At 31.4% G+C, this 5,000-nt stretch overlaps 1 protein-coding gene and 2 non-coding genes across 3 annotated transcripts in view; 1 reads left to right on the top strand and 2 right to left on the bottom strand.

Moving 5' to 3' along the window:
• LOC132253483 (photosystem II CP43 reaction center protein-like) overlaps positions 1-496 on the bottom strand; it is a 4,635-nt gene extending 4,139 nt beyond the window's left edge. The window contains 1 exon segment of the mRNA XM_059735670.1: positions 1-496. This exon segment is cut by the window's left edge and continues 1,845 nt beyond it. The gene's annotated coding sequence lies outside the window, so the exon portion shown is untranslated.
• Positions 467-538, bottom strand: TRNAT-GGU (transfer RNA threonine (anticodon GGU)). Its single transcript has one exon. It is a non-coding gene; the product is annotated as a tRNA-Thr (tRNA).
• A 1,583-nt stretch (positions 539-2,121) lies between these two features.
• Positions 2,122-2,195, top strand: TRNAD-GUC (transfer RNA aspartic acid (anticodon GUC)). Its single transcript has one exon. It is a non-coding gene; the product is annotated as a tRNA-Asp (tRNA).
• The last annotated feature ends 2,805 nt before the right edge of the window (positions 2,196-5,000 follow it).

The following is a 5,000-nucleotide window of genomic DNA, read 5'->3' as shown; positions in this document are numbered from 1 at the left end:
AGCAATTTATTCCTATGGAACACCTAGGAACAAGAAGATTTAATTGGAAATATCGACAAATTCTTGCGGAGTTCAAAGAAATGAAAAAAAAAAGATCAACTGTTCCAATTTCATCTCTATCGAATTTGAATATCAGAATAGTGGATATAGTCATGATTCAATGGGTCAGGTCCACTTACTTTTTATTTTGTTGATTTCTAATCTATAATGGATTTGATTGGAATAATGGAAAATAAGAATATTTGGCGATTCAAGAGACGACTTATCATTATTCATTATAAATTTTAAACAACTCTTCAACTTTATAACTATAATTATTATACTATAACTCATTATAATGATAACTTCTTATAATTATACTATACAGTTGGTTATTTTTTTTTTTATTACAAATATCAACAATATCTACATTCTCCGCTCAAATATGAATACTACGACTGGAGTTTTATGAAAAAAGTAAAAGCAAAGCCCCTTATCGGATTTGAACCGATGACTTACGCCTTACCATGGCGTTACTCTACCACTGAGTTAAAAGGGCCCATTTGATTCAATTCCTGAATTGGTCACTATGCAGATAAGATATATCTATGTGTATATATATCTATGTGTATATATATTATACATAAGATACATAAGTACATGCAGTAAACTCATAATGCCTAGTGGCTCATTCAGGAACGAGAAATTTTATTTACCTAGCAAGTATCGGGTAAAATGATTTATTGATATTGGATTTGATAAATATCAATGCAATGAACTGTTTCAAGACCAACCCCAATTGCTTTTTGAATTGATCCCCATCAGAACAAAATTAACTTGATTGATACATGTACCTACTAATTCGACATAGATCCAAGATATTTCATTGAATCATGTGATGAAGAGACTCGACTTGTCCCCTCCCTGAACCAAATTCTTAGAGAAAAAAGAATTTTCGATAACTTATTGATCCCTCTTCCCCGATTTATCGTTTGTTAATTTCCTGGCTTAGTTTAGTGTGAGATAGAGATAGGCATATCTCATCTTAACAATGAGTGAATCAATGAATGACAGTGGAAGAAATGAAATGGTGTTTAACCTGTTTTGGCGGACAAATGACTACCTGAAAAGAGACTATCTTTCGTATTTTCGAATTATTAATTTATATTTTTTTATATATTTTATATTTTTATTTGTCTTTATCATTATTTATTATTTAAACTTTATTATTTTCATTTTTTTTTAATATTAATTATTTTATATATACTTATAGTAAAGTAAGTAATATCGATTTATAGAATCGATTTATATATAGAATGTCGATTAGAATGACTGATTCATGAATCTAAATGACGAATCAAAAAATTCTATGGAATCATGAAAGAAGGAAAGATCCTTCGGATCTAGTCATACCATTACATTATATTGACAATTTCAAAAAACTATTGATACTATCATCTTAGTATGATGGCGATCGGGGAAGTATGCCCCCATCGTCTAGTGGTTCAGGACATCTCTCTTTCAAGGAGGCAGCGGGGATTCGACTTCCCCTGGGGGTAGGAAGAAAGGAAGTTGATTATGGATTATCAATAATCCTAGAATTGATTCTTCTTGGGTCGATGCCCGAGCGGCTAATGGGGACGGACTGTAAATTCGTTGGCAATATGTCTACGCTGGTTCAAATCCAGCTCGGCCCAATAATTCGCTGATCCAACATGAAATACTATAACCCATTTGTTCGTTAGAAATGTCGGATACAGAAGAATAACGAAAGTCAGATTTTCTGATATATACCTACCCCCATTTATTTGTATTTGCTTTACTTATTTGTTTTGTTCCTACAAATTCTGATCTTGCTAATGATCTAGATTCATATCAGGATCTGTAAGTATAAAGTCTAAGGAAAGGAAAAGAGTAAAGAAAAAAAATACTTTTTTCATTGAAAAATGGATTATCAATCGATTTGTCAATAACGAAAAGATTACTAGTAATCACTAAAGTGCATATCCGTGTGTATAATCAAGTGTATAATCAATATATCACTCGCGTCTCTCTTATAATATAAGATGGCCCTTCTAAATAGAAATGGGTTGAATTAAATCATAAGAATATGTGGGCTATGGCTATACACCTTATTTCCCTGGGATTGTAGTTCAATTGGTCAGAGCACCGCCCTGTCAAGGCGGAAGCTGCGGGTTCGAGCCCCGTCAGTCCCGACGGATCCAATAAAAAAAAATAAAATAGATTTATTTATCTATAGGGGGATGCTTATTCTTAATTTATATTTTATTTATATTATATATATATTTTCTTTCGAATTTCTCATCAAACAAATATGGGAATTTCCATTACTTTAACTAGTACCGATTGATGGGAGAGAGACATATGTGCATTAGTACAATTATTGGTAGCATTATATTCGGGTATCCAACCGTGCTGGGTCTGGGTCTGGCTTTTTCGATTACTCCTGATCCGTGTAATGGAATAGAGTACCATATCGTTCCCGGGAGCACATACACAAATAGAATTCGTTTTTTGTACGATACAAAAACAAAATGAATTTAACATAGTTACCCTAATAGAATACTTTTCAAATTGAACCTATCTCCTTTTCTGGCTCCGATTTTGTGTAACTTCAATTACTAATTTTAATTTGAAAGAATCGATCTCCTTCAAATTTCATACTGACCTTTTGATATATGAGTCCGAGTACTAATCCAAGGAAAGAGGATATTAAAAAAAAAAAAAAAGATCAAACAACGATCCCACCACTCTTACCAAGGTAATGAATAATCTTTTTTAGGGGTCCCATCGAAGAAAGAACAAACTCTAAAATAGTGAATTTTATGGAATATTAGATCTTTTATACCAGGACTCATCTTTATCACCCTTCTTTGTCTTCCAATAAAATTAGATCATTAAAAAACGTAGTTTATAACCCCTATTCCTTTTTTCCATTTCACTTCTATTGTTTGTTTGGGTTTGTAATCAATGGAAGTGGAAAAGCGGTCAGATGATACTTTATCTGATAATTGTACAAGGAAGGCAATAGGTTATAGAAAAAAAGAGTGGATAAATAAAGGAATTCTTGAGTGGATCAGGAATAAAATTTTTGAGTCGGTATGGATAAAAGATCTTCCTATGTTATACTATTCAATTCTCGACGATGAATCAATTTGATAGCTCAGATATTGTTATTCATGATATTGATCCGATTCAATATCATCGAGATGTAATTCATCCCATTGAATTTACATTACAGGCGAAAGATTTATCATCTCTATGGGATTAAATCCCGAGTTATTGCGAAAAAAAAAAAATGAAACGATGATATTATGGAAGTAAATATTCTCGCATTTATTGCTACTGCACTGTTCATTCTAGTTCCTACTGCTTTTTTACTTATCATTTACGTAAAAACAGTTAGTCAAAATAATTAATTTGAATGAAACTGAACTTCTTAGTCCTTATCAATAATTGAAGAAATAAAATGAAAAGGATTCCATTCCAATTTAGTGTCTTAAATGAAATGAGCGGACTAGGATCAGCAGTATTAGTATTCTAATAGTATTCTAATAGATAGATAGACTGGTAGAAAGATTTATATATAAATCTTTCTACCAGTCTATCTATTATTCTATTATATTTACTATTATATTAATGTTATTTAAAGTTGTACTGTATAACATCTTAATATAGATCAATCCACGATATGTATTTTCATATATGTAGATATCAATTACATATATGTACATAGCACCCCAATTCTATTTCTTTGCTTTGATTTGTATTGATTACAATCAATTTGAAATAATCGAAAGTGAACTCTTACTCTTATGGGTCTAATTCCTAGATTTCTGATTATTTCAAATATGAATCCTGGTATCCATCGAAAGAATCAAATCAATGAAGGAAAAACAGTATGGGCATATATAAAAGAAAACCAAGTAATCTTTTTTTTAGCATTTCAAAGAAGTAATTGATTGAGCCATTGATAGATGATCCAGGGAATTATATGATAACTTCTTCGGATTTCAAAAAGAAGTATAGTAAAAGTAAAACCCACCGATTTTGAACCTTTGAACTATGATTTGAAATGAGTCGATAAAGCATAAATCCAATTTTTTAAATAATAAAACAAGTGGTAAGTCCACAATATGGGACTCGCCCAAGACAGGATCTTATTATGTGTAATATCTCCCTGGACAACCACCATGTCTATGTTCTTTCCCATAGAAAGTGCGTATCCACTTAATAACAGAACGACTTCCTCTTTCTCTTTGAACAGTAAAGAGGGAAACAACTAAAACAAATAAGAAAAAGGGTCCGTTGTTCCTCATTGTCCATATAAAATTCTGGTAAGAATCAGTTCATCGAAATAGAAAATTTAGGAAGAATAGAATTCAAATTTGGCTGGAATAAATTTCCTATCATCTGTATCCCTTTTACTTTACTTTCGAAATACAAACATGGGAATCGTTGAAATATTCTTTTGATTGAAAAGGTATTATTCATATAATACATTATTCCACTAGAATACAATAGAATTTCAAAATGAAGATATTTTTATTTATATTTTTATTTATTATATAAAATAGCTTAAAAAAACGCTTTGCAGAACGATCTATAAAACAATTGATACAGTTTGATTCCTCAACTGAATCAATAGTACCTCTAGAGTCCACTTCTTCCCCATACTACGAGTGAAAGAGAAAATGTAAAGACTACCATTAAAGCAGCCCAAGCGAGACTTACTATATCCATGTGAATTATGTCCCCTATCTCTATGAATATGAAAGAATTTTTCCATTATGCTCACTAATAATAGTGGAATCGATGGTGCAGAGTCAAAAAAGGATTCTGACCCAAGACCATTGATGAACCAATCCCATAAATCCACTTATAACAAAACAAGTTCTTATAAGATTTCTAGTAGAATCAGAAAACATTAAGCACAAGCAAAATACGAGTGACACCCTTGGAAAGTATCAAGGGAATGTTACTAATGAACATGTAAGAAT

The sequence above is a fragment of the Vitis vinifera genome, chromosome 19 (genome assembly GCF_030704535.1).
Source record: "Vitis vinifera cultivar Pinot Noir 40024 chromosome 19, ASM3070453v1".
In the NCBI taxonomy this organism is placed as follows: Eukaryota; Viridiplantae; Streptophyta; class Magnoliopsida; order Vitales; family Vitaceae; genus Vitis; species Vitis vinifera.
This window is presented reverse-complemented; position numbering and strand designations above follow the sequence as displayed.